At 31.3% G+C, this 24,516-nt stretch overlaps 1 protein-coding gene across 40 annotated transcripts in view; it reads left to right on the forward strand.

The window, feature by feature from the left end:
• The window catches only part of LOC141456481 (uncharacterized), a 132,860-nt gene that overhangs the window by 104,720 nt on the left and 3,624 nt on the right, over positions 1 to 24,516 (forward strand). For 37 of the 40 annotated variants that reach the window (XM_074132743.1, XM_074132748.1, XM_074132745.1 and 34 more), the window contains one exon: positions 5,178 to 6,070. The exons of 1 other annotated variant lie outside the window; for it this stretch is intronic. The gene's annotated coding sequence lies outside the window, so the exon portion shown is untranslated. 2 more of the 40 variants (XM_074132524.1, XM_074132543.1) reach the window with 2 other exon arrangements.

Consider the following 24,516-nt stretch of genomic DNA (forward strand, 5'->3'; position numbering starts at 1 on the left):
AGGTAGGAATTTTCTCACCTAAATTAAAAAAATACTTGATCACTAATTTTAATTCAGCAAATGAAATAATAACCTCACACAAGGCAACACAGTCCTCCACTGTAGGGGTTAAAATTGGAAAGTACTTCATCGACTTAGAATCATCCTTCATTTCAGCTACTCGATTTCACTCGCCCCTACAGAATTCAATTCCTCATACTGACTTGCAAGAGAACAAAATGGACGTGAATCAATTCAATCCGGAAATCTAAACCACAAACCTCCTACAATCTACATTAAGCAGTTCCAAATATCCAACCGCTCCAACCAAAAACTGGCCATCATTCAGAACTAGACATACATCGTTGAGTTATACTTGCACAATTGCTCATCCTCAGACTTCCTTTGCTCAGCTTTCATACAACTTCTTTTCACAATCATCCTCTCAAATCGCATCCCCTATTCATTTTCATTCTCAGCGACTTTGAAACACTTATAAACCTTCTTATTGCTCTGTAAGTGTTTACTCTGCTTCTAAATTATCACAATGAACACTAAAACCAACAGTTTTCCTGTAAACTCTCGCAAATGATTTGGCACCCTCCATTCTCAACTCACAAGACTGCAACATTCTATAGACCTAAAGATGGAATAAAAGTGCAAACTATATCTTGTAAATATGTAAATTCTGTCTCTTTCTTTACATAACAAATTCCACTACCAAATTTTATTATTACTCTGCTCTCATTTCTCAAAAAATGTCTCTAAACTTTTTCACATTCACAATCGTTGAAACTTCATCCTCAATTATCCTAAATTATTTTGGAGAGTTGTCAATGGACATCTGCTCCACGTTTATTTGCGTTCAACGAATTTCTTGATGCACATGTATGACGTTGTAATTATCTCAATAATTTAAAAATAATTACTTTTAAATAATTACAAACAAAAGTTCTTATGTCTTACACACATCATCTGTTCAGTATTTTGAAGTTGTTCTTTTTTGGTAATGAATAACTTTTGTTTCTTCATAAGCAATATTTTTGGCTTATTACTACTTTATTACTTATCGGTTTGTCCTATAATAAGATATTAGGTTTTTTGCAGGATATTAATTTAATTTTACTTTCTTGTAAGTTCTTCTCTGTTGTCACTCCATTTCATAAAAAGTTAACCTTAATGATAAATAATAAAGGTTTTTAAAAATAATCAAGTATTACTTTTATTTACTTTTAATTGGTTTATTTACTCCTAGGATTTTTTAACTGAATCTGCTTGTTACTCGTATTTCATTATAATAATAATAATATGAGTATAATGAAGTTTTCAAAAACTTCTGCTTAATTGTCCAAGATGAAAAAAAAAAAATGGGCTTAAAAATGTTCAGTAATGTTCATTAAATTCGTAGATGTAGAAATTTATCAATTTCTTGTTAGAAAGACCTTTCTTTTAAGGTACTTCAATCCAACATTAATTTATTCATTAAGTATCCCTAATAAATTTACGATGGTGCTCATTAAAGATTTCCCCTCGCCAGCTTCTAGTGGACAGAGAGCAATGAAACTTGGCCGAGTTATTAGTTCTTCTCTACATAGGTTCCACCTAAGGACATTTCTTTCGTTTCTTTAAGCTACTGTAAACACCTTGCTTGTAAAAGTCAACAGGTTGCTCCAAAAGCCACTTTGTGACTTCGGAAATCAGAATCTTATCATCTTGACAATGCTTGCCCCTCAAAAATAACTTCATTGTTGGAAAGAGGCGGAAGCCCGATGGTGCTAGGTTGGGTGAATAAGGGAGATGCGGTAGAATTTCAAAGCCACAGGAGCATGCTTCCATTGCGGCAACATGCGAGTTGTGAACTAGTGGCCTTGTCTTGCAGAAGGCGTACACTTTTGGTAAGCATGGCACGTTCCCCACAGACCACACACTAATCTTGACATTTTGGGATAGGTGGCCAATGCGATTTTCCTAAATGGCTACCTGCACTTGCTGGATGGTGTGTTCAACAATAGCAGAGAGGGTCGCCCTTGAATTGGAGCTGTTTCACCGAAGTCCGACCACGTTTGAATGGATGATGCTAGTTCTTGACTGCATTATATGATGGGGAATCATTACCGTAAACCACTTTCATCTCATAAAACGTCTCCTTTGGTGTGCGGCCTTTCAAGTAAAGGAACTTGATGACTACTCTGTATTTCACTGGGTCTATTATAAAACCTCACACCACCTTCGCACCAGTAAATTCAAGATTGTTGTCAGTTCTGAGTTGCAGTTTGGCTTGTAACCTATAGAGACTTATACGTATCATTACTCATGTGCAGTTTCAGCGTCCTGTGATAGATAGAAGTCGGTCAGGGGAAATCTTCAATGAACACCCTGCGTAGAAATCATTAAATAATCTTTTCAGCAAAATATGTTTGATATTATAAATTAGCTGTGGTTTTTTAACAGAAATAGTTTACTTTCAACATAAAAGATTCGGCGACCGGTACGGTCCTCTATTACTTATATTTCTTGAATGATGTAGTCACGCAAGAAATTCCCCTCTCCTTCCAACTCCATCAATAAGTCAGTTTCCTAGATTTCTAGAAAGAGAAAACTGATTTGATAGTACGACAGCCTTTAGTTCCTTATAAGTTTACCAACATATTGCGTGCCCTGTCATATTTCAGATGTCCTGGTTTTTTTAAATACTCAAAATAAGGTTTCTGTGATATTGTAGGAACAATTCTTGTTAGCATAGAACCTATAAGGAAACTTAGATAGCGTGTATTGTCTGCTTTACGTTAAAATAGCTTCAAATCGTAGGTTTAAGTTGTTAAAAATAAAGAAAAAATTCTGTGATGATTTATTGAACAAAGAGGTAATAACACCGTCATGTAATGTTCTCTGTTATCCGCTTTACGTTCTTTTTGCCACTGAAGAGTTCCGATATAATTGAAGGTGTTAACAAAATTATTGTTTGAACTATGTGCAGTTCCTAAAAACATGAAATGTAAATTGCGATTTTTTAGATTTTGTTGTGAGGTTCCTATAATCTTGTTTGCCTTTTTTTTTTTTTTCTTAGCTTTACAAGTATTTATTGGAGTCTTTTATTTTACAAAATTCAAAAGATTACAAATGAAAACACAGATAAAGAATTATAAAATTAAAATAAAGGACATACACGTGGTCGAGACCATCAGCGGGGTTGTTAACAATTCCAAAGTGTATATCTAGCATTAACTAAAATTAACTTTATATCAAAATACTAAAAACAGAAAATACTCTATAATTACAAATATTCTTTTTTATTTCTTTTATCAGGAAAACTTTTAATTATTCTTATTTTAATTTGTTATGTTTTTATGTTAATTTGGTTGATTTTATGATCGTTTACAGCTTTACAAGTAATTAATGATTGCTAGGGTTTCGCTTTGCTTCATAAGCACAGATTGTATTTTTTTTATGAGCCCCTAAATAACTTACACAAACCCCCAAACAAAAGCAGACGTCAAAACGGTATTCGCAACTTTTTGTTAAGTATTGAAGATTATTATGATGCCACAGACAGTGTAAAGTGACAGCCTCATTCTGGTGCAGTTTTCTCAACTGACAATAAGTAGTACACTGTCTGTGTTAAAACAGTCGACAGCCCAATGTTATGTGTAAGATTGGCTTATTTAATGGATTAATTTTGCAAATTTGATTGTTTTAATCGCATGTTGTTAATTAATTGTGGTCGTGTAAATCTTTCTTTCATTTAGTGAGGAACAAGACTCTAAGCATCAGAGAATGAGGAATATTGAAGAAGGAATATAAGGGGCTTATTTATTCACCCTGAACCTCAAATTATTTAAAGCTTTAAATTTCTTTGATTCTCAAAAATAAGAAATAAGAATAAACAAATCATGGAAATTAGTTATTTCATGTCAAGTGTTTATCGATGATTTTAAGCAACTATTAAAGTTGAATTTCCTTCTATAATTTGGAAAGCACTTCCTACGCGATTTAAAGCGAATAGTTTGTTCCGAATAATTTTGCTCCATATCTTACCTGTTTAATAATGATGGGAGTATATTGACTGACTGGATGGATTTTATAACCTAGATTTCCTGATTAGCATCCAGGAGCCATCCTATCACCTTCTTTTCCAAAACTTAGTATAATCTTGAAGTTGATGGTCTATATTGTTTTTGTACCACCAAATTCGTAAAACATTTGAATATAAGGTTAACATAAGATGTCCTTGTCTTAGAGAAATCCTTCTAAATCTGCTGGTAGAAGCACGTTGTCCAGCAGATCTACGCCCCTATGGAGTAACACACTGTAACATGGTACATCTGTATTACCCACATATTGGACACATAAGTGTATATCTGCCTTCGATTATTTGTATTAACCTTGAAACGTGGCTATTATTATAATGCGCCCTATACTACCCCAAAATATATTAACACTTCCATACTAATTTTGTACTTAATTTTAAGTTTCTTCCAAAAGAGTAAAATTCCGCTCATGACTCCTTCGAATTTATCTTACATTTTTTCATTTGTATTCAAATTTTATCCTACAATTTTGTATTTGTATTCAAAATTGGACATTTCATGGTGAAGTGTTATTTCATCCCAAACTAGAGTGCTGTTAACTGTCTTCCTAGGCAAAAACAATCCAAAACTCCCAATTATAGACAAAAACAACATTGTTATTCACATCGTTTTCATAGTCAAATTTTCAACATTTTTTACATTTCATTCTTATAGCATTGTTTTCCAACATTTGGACTGATTTCGAATTTTCTTCCTTCTTAAAAGATTGAATTGAAAGTTTAAACAGAAAACATTGAGATATAGTTTAGACGATAGTCAGATAATGTTTCAAAGTCAGTTGTGTTGATAACGTGAGCGATGGTTTATTGCGCCATCCTTTGTTGGCCCTTAGCTAAATATGTAATTTTATCTGTCTGCAATTTTTGGTTTTTGAGTTAGGGTGGGTACAAACCCATTTTTCGGGCTAGGGCTTGAAAACTGAAGAACTAAAAATCTGTATGGTTAATATATATCTTCTTTTATTATCTTCTATCTTATCTTCTTGGCATGAATGATACTGCATCTATGGACTGATTTCCCCTCAACAGGGAATTAAAACTAAACGTTAATTGCACTTAATATTATCAAGGTGATCAAATAAAATAATAATAATTGAATTGTATTTTATAGGTAAACCTAGCGACGTGGCAGCAGTATCAGAAGTGTTCAAAACATCAATTTTTGCTCATGAATGATCCAAATAAAACTAATAGGAATATGCATGCTGAATCAGAGAGCAATAATCCGAAGAATGCTCAGAATAATAAGAATAAGTAGACAAATAAAAAATATTTTGAACTTTAACTAGGAAGAAGTTATTATTAATTTATTTTCAGTCTTATATTCCGATTTTATCCTATATTAAGAGTCATTACACTTTTGAGGTAGGCTATGCTATAAGATTGTTATATAATTGCAGTTGCTTTTTTCCTTAATTATTTTACTATCTAATACACATTTTTTTGAAAGATTCGTTTTTAAATTTAAAAAAAAATTAATAAGACATGGAAATATCTAATTTTGTAAATATAAGAATTAGGCCCTCAGGTCATGACCATCAAACAAGCTCAACTGCAATTAGATTAAATTTTGTAAGGGTATTGAAACAAATCCTTCATTAGTGCCAAGTTAAGACTAAATTTTATTTCTGTGACAAAATTCAATCGGTAATTTACAAGAGAGCATGAAAAATTGATTTCCAGTGCTGAGAGGCCTCCTCAGTATATTTATTGTTTACTTTGTTTTGTTTGTGACTTGAATAACATAAAAATCCGTTTAGAAAGCTCACATCTTACAATTTGTGAATGAGTAATGAAGGGGCAAACATCCAAGGTATAGCCTTACGTTATTTAAACTTTTCCTAACGAAAAATACTATAATTTTTGCTAAACACTCATTTTATCGGTACTTGCGTTCTTCATTTGTGCAATAAACAAATAAAAATTATTTAAACTTTCTTAGTATTTTCCATAAAGTAACTCTTATCCTGTAGATATTAAATTTGATTAATGCTGAGAATTTTATTCTAGATACTGTTCAGAATTCTTTCAAGTTTTTTCTTTTAATTAATTTGACACTGAATGAAAAGAAAGCTTGAGAAGTGAAGAAAGTACAAAGACGATTATAATAACCGCAAATAGACATGTGAAAAGTTCATTATCAGCTAATAAATGTTATATATATTTACAAAAAAGTTTAATTTAAAAAAGATATTTTCATTTTGTAAAAAAAAAGACTCCGGTAAATTAAAGCAGTCATCTAAAAACAATTACCTTTTCTAAAAATTAACATGTCACAATGTTTCTAATAAGTAGAAGACTATCTTACCAAAAAAAAAAATACAGTTTTATATTCTGGTAATTTTATTTAAGTTTATATGAGTATAATCGTAAAATTCGGTACAATATTTCTATGGTTGTGATTTCGACCTTTTTTTTTGTACATTTCCTATTTTAAAACTTTAACGAATTCAATAAATATAATAGATTCAATAAATATAATAGATTCAATAAATATAATAATTTCGATAAACTTGTTATTTAATGTAATTGCAACAAATTGTTAAATTAGAATTCCATTCACGGCCAGCTTAGATTGAAAAAAAAGAGCTTGTATAAATATATAAAATGTTGAAAAGAGGTTTCAAAAAGGAGCATAAAATCTAAACGGAAAATTATCAGACGTACTTGATAACTTCATCTTGATTCCTTCGTGAATTACGGTCATTTAATTAACTTACCTAGATTAATTTTTTTTTCCGGCGCATCGACAGCTTGGTCATTAGCGGCGATTAAATATTTATTGGTTCTTAATACTATTAAGAAAATTACTTCAAATAGAAGATTTTTTAGGAAGGTAGTAATTTATAGCCTGAGTAACTTGTGAAAAACATCGTTAATTTAGATATTTTTGTTTGTATAGTACAGAACTGAGGTAGTTTAAGACCTACGACATTAGTAGGCAATAGACAAAAAAAAAAGCCTTCATTAATATAGGCGGTCACATCACAAAAGTTAATGCAAATCGTTAATCCTTTTTTCGAGAATATAACCAAAAAAGTGGCCTCACCAGATTTTGAATCATAAGAACTACTATATCTTAAGTATTAGTGTATTCCTGAACAAACCTTCATCAATCAAAATTTGCGACATTCTCAAAGCAAATAAATATGAAACTTAAATTATTGTTTTCGGACCTCACAAGTAAGAACTAGGATGCTTATTATTATTAAGTAATATTAAATTCAATAATCATAAAAATAAATTTATTATTCTCAAAACATGAGGGCATGACAGTATATTTGCTACATTTACCAAGATGGTTGTCACTTGAAACACCGTAAGAACTCTCTATGAAACGGAAGAGAATAATACAGTAAATAAGTAGAAATTATCTGAATAAGAAATGATGCTGGATTAATAAACATGGACAAACAAACAATTGAATAATAAATGCAGTTGCAACCTACAGGTAGCATGAAAATTCATTACACATTATTTTGCATTAAATGAATAAGTTTAAAGTAATTTACTCGTATATTTTCTTTGGCTGTACATCTAAATTTAAGTTAAATACCCTAATGGCCAAGTGAAGATCCAAATAACAATTTTGCATTTTGTCAGCCCTCCGCACCTGCTAATATATATTTTTTTTTATCTTCAAATTGTAATATAATGTGGGTTATATTTTATGTGGTATATAGGGGTCCCCTTTCCTAACTTCTGGACAGTTATTACATTTATTATCATTATTTATCTTTAAACTTCTTAATATCAACGATTTTCTCCGTTTCTGTGGTGTTTTTAATTTTTTTTAGGACATTAGCCGAGTTTCTAAACGTACTAAAAATGAAGTTATGGCATTTTTCATTTCTTACAAATATAATAATTTTTTTTTTTTTACAATTCATAAATAAGGTAAAGCAAATTTATTACATTTTTGGGAAAAGAAGTAGTATTGAGTACCTAGTTATCAGATGATCTTTGTCAAAAAGAGACCAAATTCTAAAAGTTGAGCGTTGGTATAGGATAGTGCGAAATATTTGAATGAATCCGGTACAACTGGCGGATAAATTGACAAAACGATCCAGAGTATACATATATATACTTTCTTTTAAGCCGTCGTTATTAAAACTAGAATAGTTAGCTTTATTTTGATTGCTAATACTTGGAACGTTAAACACATAAAAACTACAAAATTTCGCGTTAGTACTTCGGAGCGACAAAAAGGCTGGCTTCCTAAATTTATTTTAATTTAGATAACTTGGCAGTTCATCTATCACTTCTGGATTATTTTTTATTTGAATTTCTCTATGGTATCTAATCAAAAAATTCAGATTTTTTGCTTGATATGGTTTTTAAAACATTATTTAGGACTTCATCTTTTAGTTTTCTCCATAACCTTTTGGTACCTTTTGCTTACAAGGTCAATATGAAATTTCTAAGAGTGTTGAGTGCTCAATGCAATCCCGTAGAAACTGTAAATGTTATCCAAATCCTCTTTTGCACAAATGCTGACTTCATATTCTTTGTTTTACTTTCACTTAGATTCATCTTATTTTTCTCCAAACTACTCTCTGTATGTACTAACTGAAGAACATGACGGTACTCGTGATTGTAGTGGTCTTTGAAAAGAGTTAACTTATTATTTATACATAACTTTTTTTTATTCCCTGAAAAATGAATTAAATAAAATTTAATATTACTGACTTTATTTTCTGTTATTCATCTACATTTAAACTAGAATAGAAAATCTGTAGAAGTTAGTCAATTTGAATTAAAAGAATATCCTTCCTCTCTGTAGAATCGTCACATTTTCCATTTTCATCCCTCAGAGCCCCGAGGCCTTTTTTTTCAATCAATCTTTGTTGTTATCATAAGGGTGATCGCCAAAGTTCTTTGATCTCCACATTATTCTGTTGGGTTTTCCTGTACCTTAATCAAGGTACACCATCCCAAAACAAAGCCTTCTCCATTTCTGAGCTTTTCGTTCTTTCTCATTTCCAACCATATTCAAATCTTGCTATTATGTTAGTTTTTCACTAGTTTACCTACTAAATCATTCACACTTTTGTTTGTCTCATCATCTTTAATCGATTTCACAACCCATGTTCGTGTTTATTCGACCAGAAAATCGGGATACTTAGCAGCTCGCCGCCAGAAGCGCTAACCAGAAGGACTAGGATTACTTTAGTTTTTCTTTCTTAGGATATTTAGTATCATCACGTTAAGGGGGGTGCTAGAGGTGAGAGCAACTCGGTGTCCTTCATTACAAAAAGTCATGCAAATCACCCCATTCATTATGTTCCTTCATTCAGGAGATATCCCGTAAATTGGTACAGACAATCGATGGATACTCAAATTCGAGAGTGCAGTATTATCTTAGGCAACTTATAGTAGAAAAAACAAAGAATTGGAATGATCTGAAGAAAAATTTGATTTGTTAAAAGTGAGGAAAATATGTGTAACTAATATCATTGTTGAACAGAAGAAAATATACTCGTAACTGAAAACGGATTCAGTATTTGAAGGTTTTACCTATTATTATTTATAATGCCAGCAAAAACTCTTATTTTTTTGTTTATGGTTGGAGAATCTTGAGTGAAATCAAGACACTCGGCTGGCTTTCTTTAACAGTCTTTTTTTCAGATTAAGTATAATACTTAGACACAAAAACAAGCGCTAAAAACATGTTTTGCTTTGTTCAGAGCACTTCATGTTGAGTACCAATTCTATAGTGATCAGTTTGTATTCTCTTATCAAAGCTGGCCAGACTTTTTCAATAATATAAATATTGTAACATGTAAACAAATGATTTCAATCACGATGAAAAAACATTTAGTATTGTTTATTTTAAAATCTAAAAAGTAAGCTGCTAGATGAAGCTGTAGTTAACAATGTATGCTAAGAAAAAGCTGGCAGAATAAACTTAAAAATTTGTATCAATATCAACCGACTTTTTTAACAATGCATGTAATAAAAATTCCCTTGACAAAAAAGGAATATCCTGGTTAAAAGTGTGTACATAATTTTGTTTTCTTTTATGTAAATACTTAAACTTTATCTAAATCAGATTATTATCTTGTACGTTTTTACCTTTAAACGGCAAGAGGAGGTGATTAAGTTGATAAATTTACAATCTAGTACTATACGTTTCAGCCACATTAGACTATCGTTGTTTAAATTTGTAACGTCCAAGGACACTGCATATTAGTTTAAATGGAATGAATCAGCTTCACCTTTGGCCTTAAATGATAAAATTTGTATTCAACCCAACAACGCCTGAAGTTTAACTACAAAAAAATTAGATCCAAAGAACCGTAGAGCAAAAATGCGTTCTGCTTCTTACTCCTCTTCAATTAATATGAACTGGCTGTGATTAGATAAAGGATTTGCTCTAATTTATACATACCAGTATGCTTGTAGTGGAAGCTTTCAACTTTATTGGTCTCTTTTCCATTTACTCCTAACACCTCACATGACTTCTGTTTCATTCTGTTACTGACACATTTATTGGTTCCCATTATTTCCTATAAACCTTCTATTCTTCCTCCTCCTGTAGGCAAGGAACCAATTTCTTTAATAATCTCGCTAGTATCCGGAATAATATCCTTTCTATCATAAAGAGGATTAGAACAAATCTGATGCCGAACAGTCAATCTAGTTGTCCAAGCCTTAGATCTTTCAACTATCGTCGCACAGTATTTCATAATACCCAGAACTTAGTGTGCTTAATTTTTTCATCAGCCGAAGTCGATATTTATACTGTTTTCTTAAATAGGAGATTATTCTTTAAATATTTGAAGACATTTGATAGTCGATAATTAAAGCGTTACGTTTCGAGCCCACATTAGTAATTTGTAATATCAATACCTCTCTTGGTACGTGGAAACCTGAGAAATCCGGGTGTCAATCCTCTGGTGTAACATCTGTCCCACCCCTATCATCCTGACACTAGAGGGTTACTTTCTACATCTTGATAGTGTGCGCTTTAAAATATGTATGACATTAGTTTCCATTAGCGGTTATTATTGTCTTGCTAGCTTTTGCCAGGTGTATAGCTATTTGTTACTCACCAAGTGAATTCAAATCTTTCTGACCTAATTAAAATTTCATTATGTAATTCAACTTCTTTTCGACCCAATTTGAATTCAGTAAGATTTCAGAATCTTGATTTCTAAACGCACTTCAAAATATGTTGGCGATTGTATAAAAAATCTAGGCAAAACCTTGAAGGATGAAATACAAAGGGATTTCAAGTAAAGAAGAATAATTTGTGCAATCAATGAAAGATAATTTAAGCTATATTTGCTACTTACATGAGTGAAAATGGTAACAAAATATAAGAAAATTTATATTGCCGAAATAAATTGCTAATAATCTATCTATCTATCTATCTACAATCGCTAGTACATAACCAACCTCCTGATGTAATGCCGAGAATAGGTAAAGCGACCTTCGCCAGTGGAAAAGACTCCTGAATAGAAAAAGGGACAACAGACTCTAGACGACCATTGAAAGCGCATACCCCGTGCAGGACTGGCACTACTCAGATGGATCCTCAGAATGTGCTACCCGTAATGCAACTGCAGGCGTTTATTTTTGAGAATTTCGTCTGACAGCGCCACTAGGTAGATTAATACGAAATTTGATTTCCCTATCAAAGCTATTTATATCGCTTTAGTTCTAGGTACTAGGGTTTAGCATTCTCCAGCTCATTTACATACAACAGTCCAGCCATATGCATTTTACTGTGCATTGCGGTTATTAAACGTAGTGACTGCATCTCTACTCATCAGACTCCGATGAGTTATTCAGTATGACCGATTCTCAGACGACTTTTCCCCCCTATTGTCTCTATAACTGATGTCGCAGGAGTTGTTACCTTTTTAATTTCTCTAAGATTGTTCCCGCTGACACTTGGGTAAACTATTCTTAATAATTTATTACTTCTACTGGCATATTTCTTTCAAATGTAGCTTTCATGACTGTTGCCTTCTTTACCACCTAATCAGCGACTTCATTTCCTACTATTTCTGAGTGTCCCGTGTTCAGACAAATATGATCTTTATCCCCTGATTTCTTATACTGTAAAGCGAATACTATTCTGTGCATCTTTACTGTTAATGAAGCATATAACGTATCTTTTAGAGGCTTAGTGCAATTTCACTTTATATCCAATTTTACCCCTTGTTGATTTTATGCACTCAGCAATCATTAGTAAACGTTTAAAAAAAAGAAAATTAGTGTCAATAAATCACTTTTAATTAAAGGAAAATATAGCGTGGTACAATTATGTCAATAATCAAAAAAGATCCATTGTAACGTAGTGAAAATGAGTTCATTAATAAAATTAGGAGAGACATGTGAGAATTGGAACACCTTTTAAGAGTAACAGAGCTTCTAACAACTTCTTTCTATTCTAATTTTGTTTAGTAACTCAATTTACCTCCAATTAGTATCGCAGAATTACTTATTTCTTTCCGGCCTTGACCGTCTTGCTAGGATGAACGTTATTATTAACTTTTTGTTTTTTAAGTAATTTTTCTTCACGTTGTACTGTGAAATACTGTGATGTGGTGTGCATAACGTCCTCTATAAAGCTTTATGAGATGTGACAACACCTATAAAATCTTATTGTGAAAGTTTGGCCCATACTGTTAAAAATGAACAGATTTCATGTACTTGTTCATTTTAGTTGGACAGACATGTAACCATCCCCACACATCTTTATATATAAAACATCTCTATACATACCTACGCTTTATAATATTATCGGATAAAGTGAGTCAGTGAATGTATCATGTTAAGTAGTTGGCAGATAGACAACAATGATTGGCCCACATCAATCGTCCCCAACAATAAAGATGTACTAGAATGGTGTCAACTCAAATATTGACATCTTTATTGTCATGTTGATAGCTGGAAAGAAAGTGTTAACAATTTCAGTTTGGGAGGTCGAATGAATACATACATATGACAAGTAACTGCAAAAACAACTAGTAAGCCACAACTTCCTTCCTCTGAACAGATCATAATTTAAAAAGGTTAGGCTTCATCTTTTAACCACATCCCTTATTATATTTATAATATTTCAGGAAGTGACCTTCCTAGTCTTTGCACTTGATGGATTACTGCCGTATCTTTCTTACTTTCAAGTTCTTCTCCCATAACTGCTAGAAATGAAAATAAATATCGCATTTGGAATACAATACCGGAAGTATAATCCTTAACCAAATAATCGATCCTATTTGTGTAGACCCTAACGTAATGATTATCCTAATGAACATCTTTTCTCAGAAGATATATTACACTCTGTTACCTGTGTAATGGTTTCTGAAAAAAAAAATCTTGTAAAACTTAATCTCCTCTTGCAACCATCTCTAACACTTTATAGAAATCGTTTGTAATCTTTCTAAACGAAAATTCAACATTGAATCCGTTTTTTGAATACTCATTCATTCAATGGGCCTACAGTTCTCACAGACCACCAGTAGAGTTTGAATTAATGCGTCTTCTTAGAATAAAGAAAACAATTATTGTCCTAAACTAGTTCTGAATTTCAATTGGATTTTTCTGTTTTTTGTTTTATTCTACTTCTATTTGTATAATCTTGTAATCCAAACATTTATAAAAAGTATATCTGAATAACAAATTACTGCTGGAGTAAAATCAGATTTCTACTTTACTACTAGAATTTAGCAGTGACTATAGTGTAATTTTGAACATAATAGATTAGCACCTTCTCTAACTACTGAAAGAGGTTTTCAAAAAGAGAAAATCTAAGGGCAGGCAGCTGAATTCAAATCCCGGTAGCACTAAACACTAAGTTAATCCTTTCCCTTACTTTTTATTCCTTTAGTTATGTTCGTTGTCCTTTTTGGGTGTACAGAAAATAAATAAACAAAATCGTCCAAACCAATTTTTTAACTAAATAAATTATTTATTTATATTTTGGTTATAAAATTTGAGAGAATATAACTACTATATTTATTGCTGACCTCAAGCAATGAGGTTTTTAAAATGTGATATATAAAGAAAATAATTTATGCTTTAATTCGACATAGGTGCGTTGTGCATGGAGATATTTACTTTATACTTGAATTTAAGAAATTATAGTTGACTTTAATTTTGTTTTAATTAAAATTATGGCAAATTTTAATTTATATAACAAAAGGACTAATTCTGAAGTCTTTTTGATGCTCTGCTTTCTCCAAGCCACAATATTGATGCTTCTTAAATTAAAAAATATAATAATGAGAATGATAAATCTTTATTTTACTTAATTAACATTTTATACAGCAACATAGTATGTATGTTGTTATAAAATGTATCTAACAGTGGTAGCAGCGTCCTGCCAAAATTCATTGCCACCAAAGAATTGCTATTTACTAATATTCAAATAGTTATTGCTTCTTCAAGATATATTGATAACTTTTCTCCAAAAATCTATAAAGAAAGGAATGAAAGTTCAGAGGTAGGCTATCTGTGACTATGTTAGTGGTGAACAGGTAGTATAAACCCTTCTGAAGCAGGTGAAGGCCCTGTTCCTTTTTTATTTGTAATTTTAGTAAATACAAAAGTTTTTGTAACCAACGTCACTGGTGCACCTTGTCCGCTTGCTTGATAGAAGACATAAACTGTTGGTACAATAATCTTGATTCTCCCTCGCCACGGTATATCAATACTTTAACAAATATTATGTGGGTTATTACAGATTCGGTATGAATTAAAGGTGTAATACTCTACTAACTGGATCTAGTTAGATTACTGCTGACATTTAGTTCATTATTTTTTAATTGCATCTAACGGATTCGACCCAATAAAAACTCTACATATAGTTCCCAGCCCAACTGCTGGTATTCTGTTTACTTTAAGACAAATCTTTCTCCTATATTCTTCGATTGTAATCTTGGATTCTAATTTGATTCTCTACTTCATTGTGAAAAAAAAATTGTTTATAACTAACGGTATATTCAGTTTTATTATTACTACTTTTAATTTGGCCAGAAGGCAGATCAGGATGTATTGTAGTTAGGTTCCTAACTTTCAACACTCGTAAAATTAAGATAGCAGAGTTGATTTTTGTCTTAATATGGCACCTCTAAATTTAGGCTTATTCATCTAAAGCTAAGATCATTTAAGAAAGAATGTCAGTAAGAGTACCTAGTTACAACTAAGATGGAACTGCAGTCGGTATTCATCCTCCTATCTTAGGGGTGCACAGCCTTTAAAGACTGAAGCTCAGAATTTGCCAGTATCCATATAACCCTATTTCTCATAAGATTATTCGTTTCTGTAATTATTGATGTAAAATATTAAATGAATATCTGATGTCTTTTTTTTTATATATAATAATTTGAACCTTAAAAATAATACATGTAAAACGCTAGGATAAAGTTGTGAACCCGGCGAGTCACACTCAATCAACTTTCTCTTACAGAAATTCTAATTCATGATTTTTCTTACTGAAGTCTTTTATTGAGATGCTCTGCTTCTGGTTCTACCCATCTGTGTTATATCTTCCAGGTTTTCTAAATTCTGAAGTTGATTTTAATGACCGCGACTACAGAAATTGATTTAATTTGAAGTTTGATTTAAGTTTTATTAGTAGAATAGTAATTTGATGTCAATTCTGAAAACTAAAAATCTGAAAACTGATAGTAAATTAATCAGTAAATATATTTCTTTATTTCACATTTCTATAGCATACTTGACAGAAAAAATATTTGATATTTTACATGAGATTTACAGAAAATAATTTAGAGATTTTTTATTTAGAAAAAATTGTTAATAAACACCTCTGTTGATCAAAAATGAAACTCTACTTTCAATAATTTGTAATTATTACATTGCGTTCACAAATTGCTTTCAACAAATAGAGCGTCCAAATGAAAACGTGAAAGTAAATGATGTGCACACACATTACGTGATCACTTGTTTAAGTTATACATTCAGTAAAACTATTTCTTGTTATAAATGTATTCCGAAATTTTAATTTATTGAGCCTTTCACTTAAATTAAAATTATCTTTGAATATTGTCGACAATAAATTTAAAGTAATGTTTATGAATCAGTAGTTTGACGAAAAGACTGCTTAAAAAAGTAGGCATTACTTAACTAATAACAAAAATTAAAACAATTAAGTTCCGCTAAAAGATGCTTCTTTACTGGACCTTAGCTGGGTAAACTAATCAATGAATTCTGATGTTTAAGCTTAAGAGCTTCGGCAGCACCAAAGAAATTAAAACTATGTCATTTCTGAGCTACACAACATAAAAACAGAAACTGTACGCTTCTTTTTGCCTTAATAGTACTAACACATTTTAAATCAAGCATACTCAAGAAAGAAATATCATAAAAACTAATTTTGTTCACTAAAAATCTCAAATCCAATTTTTAGTCAACAATCTTTAGCGAGACGGAAACATAAGTGAAGTAGAAATCTCTACAACCAACCTGATTAAGCTACCTCTAATGGTAGATTAACGCCCGAATCCAGTAAGAGATATAATAATCATCGAGGATGGTCCTAACCACATTTTCAAAAATTTTTACCACTTCTCAAAAATCAATTTTTGCTTGCAAAATTACTCAAAAAAAAATGTTTAGATCCAATATATATTTATACATATCAGAAATTTTTAGAAATTTTCGAACAACTTCAAAAAAAACATCAAAATATTAATTTATATTAAAAATTGTATTTTGTAAAATGGAGGAAAACTTAAATTTTAATACATTGTTAAATAAGGTAATAATTTAGTAGATGTGTTGCAATGTTCTTTCAAAATTATATCTTAAACTCTGTTTAGAAAATAAGCTTTATAAACAGCTTCTGAGTCAATTTACAACACTTCTAGAATTGATTTGATTTTTAGTTTTTTGAAGTTTTACAATAGAATTGGGATACATAAAGAGGAAAATAAGATCTTGCCTGATATAAAAAGTAAAAAAAAGAAGATTCTATCTCTGCATAAGGCATAATAAGACAAGCAGATAGAAGGAAAAGAAAAGTAGCGGCCAAGATTCATCAGATAATTGGTGCAGTAAGTAGTGGTGAGAAGTTAGCCTATTCAACATGGAGAGATGAACAGAATTATAGTTGTTTAAAAAAAGGTTCACCAATAGATGGGTTATTGAACAGTTATAGTTGATTACAAATAGCAAATTTAATGAAATTCACGAAAAGTCAACGAAATTGGAAGCGCCACGAACAAAGCTGTTTAGAGGGTCCCTCCTAATGAAAGATCCGAACTGTTGAAGACGTGAATATACTAAATTCTCACAGATGTAGATTTTATGTATTGTCCTTGTGTCAATATTTCAGAGCCCGGGGCCCTCAGCCCACGAGAGGGCGTGCTGCGCTAATATTAGTATAAATAAGCATGTTTAGCAAACAAAGAACTGTACTTTACTTAAATACTAACCAAATCTGTTCTATCAAACACTGGAAGGAAAGAAAAGTGAATTACTGTTTCATCAGATTCTGTCCTTTCTTATTAATTAGATCATATAATAATACTGGCAACATCCGGACAGTAATATACCCGGTAAATAAAGTAAATAAATTAAATTTCCTGCCGTTTCTTACCGTTACGAATTATCTAATTTCTTTTCTTTTTTTTTAATCTATGTTTCTCGCGCTGTAATGTGGGAATATTCTGAAGGACAATACACTTTCGTCTCTTTTCAGGCGTTCTTCAAATCTAGCTCTTTTCTCGTTTGCCAGCCTTCGTGTACAATTCCTTTAGAACTACTTCATAAGTTTGTCTTCACTTCAATGGCACTTTCCGCCCTCTAATTGTTTCCAAATAGGACTGTATGTTCCACTTACTTGATTTGGCCTTTTTTGAACCCTCACTTGGTAATCAAAATGTGAATTTAAAAACAAAGCTTTTCAAAGTGATGAGTAAAAGAAACTGTGCGTCTTAAAGCTTAAACTTTCAAACTAGAAAAATCAAAATGAATACTAATTGTACAAAAATATCTGGGTCTTACCTCAGACTGTAGCTGCAGATCTTTAATTTTCCAGTGGCATTTGTAATTCAGCCAGATTATTTGAAATCATCTGAAACAATAATAGCCTTTTTTTATTACATTTCTCATGGGACGGAAAGGATTTCTCAGAGGTTAGCGTTCTGGATTCCTGGGTGAGGATCTTGGGTTCAAATCCAACTGCAAAATAATAACGACAATTATTTCATGATCGGTAAAGTTTATGAGGAAAATGTTACGTATAAATCAAATGAAAATAATGAAAGTATAAATCAGTATAAACACATTTGAACCTAATTTATATATACTCGTAGTAGTGTTAATTATACTGATATTTGAATTTAATTTATCCTAAACATTTTCCTAATCAACTTTAACTTAAGGAGTGCATAAAAATATAACGCCTTTTACAAATTAATAACAAATTCAGATATTTATCCCAATTATTTAATGCTCAATTAAGTACAAATGGGTAATTACTGGTTCTCTGATTTGCCATAGATGTAAATAGGTAGGCATTTAGTTTATTCTCCATAATGCTATACATTTTAATTTTCTCAGCCTATTGATTGATGATGTAATTACAGTTTTTAAACTAACTAACGTTCTATTCATATTATCACCCGTGCTTCATTAGCTTAATATCTTTAAATAAGAACACATGGTTAAGTAGTAGAAAATAGAACTTGATAAATTGATTAAAACAGAAAATGAGTTCTCATGTTTTTAGTTTGTTAACGAATATAAGATATTTTTAAATGAAATAAAGTATGATTTTAAAAAAAAATATTAGATACTTTTAAGTGGCTAAACTTTTAACTCCTTGCTGTTCCATCAAATTGAAGCATTTCGCCATTTTTCATTTCGTTGGTTGTCAGATGGAGAATCAAGGACTTTCGGAACTGAAACCTATCTGGGAATCAACTATAGCATAAGTATTTTTAAAAATGAGTTGAGAACACCCTTATGACTTATTCTTAGTACATTCCACCTGTGCGAACTCAAATTGAACATTACCTGCAAACACAGAATTTCAGAATACTCCTTAATACTACTAATTAATTAGTTGTAATTAGTTTTTAAACTTTACGATAATCTTTTTAAGACATAAACTGACATTTTCTATGTGTGTGATAAAGCAAATAGCGAAATATAGTTAAACTCCTTAAAATAAAAAAATTGAACCTGGATTAAAATTTCAGTTCTATCATTCTCAAAGCGGTGAAGAAGCAGTATCTCAAGACTAATCTAAAACTTGGTTTTTCCATGCTTACATGTTATAATTACTTTAATGTAGATAAAATCTTTGAAAGATTTTTCCTTCAAAAAAATGAGTTTTATTCAGTAAAATCGCACTTTTCATTAAATTTGGATTTTTAGCATTGCGAATTTGTGTTTGGGTTTTCGCTTCTGCCAGATAGCACAGCTGAAAGATGGTAGGTAGAATCTACATTTTTGCTACAAAATTTTTTGCCATAGTCCTCAAAAAAACCGAAAATTTGATAAGAAAACAAAATTATTAAATTTGTATAATTTTGGTAGTGTAAATAATGGCGGTATTGTTGGTATGCTATATTACTTTCTAATTGTACAACTCTATGGAAATTCCACTCATTACAAAGTCTGTTAATCGGGTCGGAACAAACCAGAAAGTGATCTCGAGGTAAGACATCGTACAAATTTTTATTAATTACAATTTTTGTAGTCAACTCTCAAATTAATATTTTGTTAATAAAAACCCTGTTTATTAAAATAATAAAAAAATCGTCTTTCCGGATTAAAAAGATTTTAAATTTAAATTTACTTCATATTGGTAGTTCCCTAGCTACGATTTCTGTGAACAAGTATCTACTCTACACTGAGAGTCAATTTGTTAAATTTTCAATAATAAGGTAGAGTTTACAAAAAAAAAAAAAATTGTCTTGTGATAGCCTTCTCATTAATCGACATAGATGACTTTTCGGTGCGTTCTTGAATGCCCAGAATCTTGCTGATTTCATGACAGTTTCAACCACTTTAACCACTTGCTTTCGCTAGGCTATTTGCAAATATTGAATAAAACTGCTTATCTAGATTCTCAAAGAAAAAGAAATAATGGGTCGCTTCAATTTCTTGTGCGGACCCCTTTTTTTAAAGTGCGGAGACTAATTATGAAATACACCCTCTATTACTGCATAGATCCGGTTGCATTCTGCACTTTTATGCTCGCTGTAGTGTAACGAGTCATTATATTAAGTAATGTCAGAATAGTAAAAAAGTTAATAGCAGTACTATTTAATCTAATTGATTTATTTTGGAGACGTGACGCTGTGATGGTACCAAACTTGGCGTACATCCTCTTTCTATTGACAAACAATAAGAGCTGTGTGTGTACACACGTGTCTCAACAGTCAGGACGCCAACTGTCACACTACCTGGTGCTCCAATTTTCCGCCTCACTTGTTCGGGAAATTCTATACGAGGAAGTGATAAATTAAGTTAATCATATAATATGTTCAACTTGTACGACCACTAATTGGGCCCTTTTTATAAAAATGATACTACTTAGTTGTTAAAACAATACAAAAAATAGTCTTCTGTTTTTAGTTTAATTTGTTTTCTCAGTTTAAAACGTAACAGGTTAAACTCTACTACTTCGTTTGAATTGTTTAATAATTTATTTCATTTTTTGTCTTCCAAATTAAATTTACATTATTACATTACGGTACTGCAAAGCGTTCCAATCTAAACCGTATCCAATCCCTCCTATCGAAAATCCTTCGCACCATCATTAACACTCCTTTCTTCGTAAGCAATCACACTATCCACAAAAACCTAAAAACCTTTTTGTCCTTGACCTAGCCAAATCCCGTTACCCCAAATTTCATTCCAAACCTTCCCAACACTTCAATCAGCTCATATACAGCCAGTCCCAGTTCACTCTTCCCTCGATTCCTTCCCGAAGACTGAAGCGTCGATGGCCTCGCGAACACCTGATTGCATGGTAGAAAAGGGTGAATCTTTCGAATTCATTTCAACGGTATCCTGTATTAGCCGACTCATGATGGTTATCGTTGGATAGCCCTCATTCAATTCCTCCAAGTAATTTTGTGTATATCGTATATTTACGTTATCATATTACTTGATGCCAATAGGCGGTTGTAATTAAATAAAGAAGGTTATAAAGAAGAAGAAGAAAAAACATAAATCTCACACATTAATCAATATAAAAAAAAATAAAATAAATTAAAATACTAAACCTGATAGGTAAAGATAAGCTGAATGGTTAGTGCAATGAATCCCAGAAAGCGATCCAGTTTTCTGTCCTCTGCCCTTTAATATTCTTTTCCTAAGAACTTAAAGTCTCTGTTCGGTCATAGAAAAAGACTCACTCTCTAGATACCGATAGTGCTTGAAAATGGTCCGGGCATCTATCTCAGATGGTGACGCACTTAATTTCAAATAATAACAATTCTGATTTAATTTATATAATTATGTTAATTGGAACTTAGAGAATATGTGGAGAATTATGTACATTTGATTCTGCGAGGTAGAATATATATTATCTTAAATAATAAATTTGGGCGGATCGTAGTAGAAGTTTTGAAGCATGGATGTGTGAATGGGAGTTCCCCAGTTCAAGGTAACGAAGGTATCTTCTTTTATCGGTTAAAATACATTTTATTGGAATGTGTTTCTTCACCCGTAAACGACCCCTAATTGGTTGTTGGACGTTAAACCCCTCCTGGAAAAGTAGAATATTAATTTACTTTAAAAATAAATATGTAATTTGTAATAATTACAAATTAATTATTAATTTTATTATTTTATGATAGAAGTGACTAAATTTTTTATTAAAGAGGAAAATTCAGGACAAAATAATCATAATAAGTTTATATATTAAAAAAAGATTCGATCAACTTAACATTCTACATTTCTGGCATTCTAGTTATTATGTTTATTGCTCCCTAGTTGACGAAGTTATGAAGAGCAAAACCAAAGGCCAGTGTAAGGGAATGAAGGCTGTTTAGGAAATCCTAACGAATCCTTCCATATTCCCGCACTCTGAACAGGAAAATATTTCCTATGAAAACATTTCTTTAAAGAAATGTCATTAGAATCAACATTTACGTTGGAAAACGACTGATTGAGCAATGATAAGTGATCTTAAAAACAAAAGTAGCAAGAATCTCTTAAATATACGTATTAGTAAATGTGTAGTTACTAAAAGGAATCTTATCTAAAGGGGTGATGGAAGGTGCCTCAGAAGGGTGAGATACTAGCAAACCAAATTTCTGCGAAAAAATGGATTTGAAGTATTTGAACCATTCCTTTCTTTGAAACAGTGCTACTTAAAAAATAAATAAATAAGAATAAAATTTAAACATTCAAAAATTTAGTTTAGCAATTAAACTGGGTAAAATAAAAAAAAAAAAAATTTTGAAACTCGAAAGAATGTTTAACTTATTCTCTTGTAGCCGCTGAAAATCCGCATTATCCGCAACAAAATAAAAATTCCAGTTTAATATTAAAAGTAATTAGAGAATATGCAGAGCGAATAATTATTTTGAAAGAATTTGCATTTCATTGGCGGATAAATCGTTCCACTCCAGTTATACCAAGAAATGAACATTATTACAAAGTTTCCCGAGTAAGGCGCAACTTTACACTTCTTTTTTAATTACACATTTATTTATCTGCAACTTTCATTAACAGCAAGCGAATGTGGTTAGAAGATAAGTGAAGAAGAATACCTCAGTCTTATTACTTCATAAAATAGTTCAAATGATCACGGGGCTACTGGAACTTCAAGTCTCTTGAATGGAGTATTAGGTAAGATATGACTTGAAAGCAGTTGGCCCTGATAGTTGTGATTAGGACTAGTAGTTATGGTATCTTTAATAGCAAATATTTCAAAACAATTGTAAACTTTAAGGCAGATATCAGTTCAAACATTCTAGTTTTCCTTTGCCCAGACCACTGTTGATTCAAAGCGCCTAGAACTACGTATGTATGCATTGAATTTAACTGTTGCTCAAGTGGTGGATTGGTCATGCGTTTCATTCATGTTAACTCTACATCTGCAGAAACTCTAATTAACAAAAAAGTAGAAGACTTAGGACCTAGAATCACTTTAGTTTAATAAAAATCTTTTCTAACGCTTTGAAGAAGCTATACAGTAGTTGTTCTTCTTTTTTAATTTTAATTGGCCAAGTCTTCCATTATTGTTCAACTAATAATACTCTGCTTTTTTACCACATTTTGATTAATACTCAATAAAATAATGAAAATATTCTTAAGTAAATTACCCACTTTGCAAATAAAAATTATGGCACGTATAAAGAAAATAGTAAACTATCATATTATTGGAGGCAACCAATTGGAAACGAACTCTATTATAGTTTCTACAGTAAGAACTTGCTCTAATACTGTGTATTTTTTCCCCTTCGATTGCAAACTAAAGTAATCACAGTAAACATTCTCCTTTTTATCTCCTATTTAAGGATAATGTTGTAAAAATTACTTCACGGATAGAATAAGGTAATTTACCAAAAAGGAACAAAGCTACTAAAAAAAACGTACCTTCCAAATCGCAGTTTTTCTCTTTGGATGATCACACAGCACCGATTGTTATAAAGTCAATGAAGTCATAGATCTAAAGGACCCTCATTATCGAATTATTTGCCGAAATATCTTTCTCCTAAAAATAATAACAAAACTGGTGTGATATGCACATCACATGACTTTCCTTTTAAGACTTATTCATGTGTGTAAGAGTAGTTTGTTAATTGTTGGTTCAAAGGACTATAAGACTCCGCTACCCTCCCTCGGTAATATAGATTAACTCATCTCGCATATTTATTAGATTAAATAAAGTTTCAGTCACATCTTTCACTGAGTGGGAAACGCGAATCCAGCCGTAAACTCTAAAGGAAAATAAAGAACGGCTGTTTTAATGCCAGAAGTTGGCTTTTTTGCAGTGGTTCGTGGAGATGGTGAGCACTATTAAAGCAGCAACACGCATTAGTGCTGTTTGCTGTAATTAATTTTCATAAAAGACGAGTAATGAACACACGAAGGAGCTTTTTTACTAATATATTCCAAGATTAGAAAAATGGTACCATAATTCATTTCGTACTCTCCTCCAGCGCTTGAATCTATCTGTAAGATGAATTATGAATTCACTTTTAAAATGCTTTCCTTCAAGTCCCATGTGAATATTCACGCTTTATTATTTAAATGATCCAGAAATTGACAATTGGTTGTAGGGATTTTATCTTATTCTTTTATGATTAACAAAAATAATTATATTTAATAAAAAAATCCTTAATATTATTTTTAAACTAAGTTTTGTTTTGTTTTTTGTCTAGACCTAATTTATTTTTCCATGATTTGTTACTAAAGGATAAGTATGAATTAGTTTCACTGGTATCAAATGAACTCATTTAAAAAAAAAAGTGGTATATTAAATTTAATTTTGAGATATTAAAAAG

Source organism: Rhodnius prolixus, unplaced genomic scaffold, assembly GCF_049639745.1.
Source record: "Rhodnius prolixus isolate KJV_2025 unplaced genomic scaffold, Rpr scaffold_1, whole genome shotgun sequence".
Lineage (NCBI taxonomy): Eukaryota > Metazoa > Arthropoda > Insecta > Hemiptera > Reduviidae > Rhodnius > Rhodnius prolixus.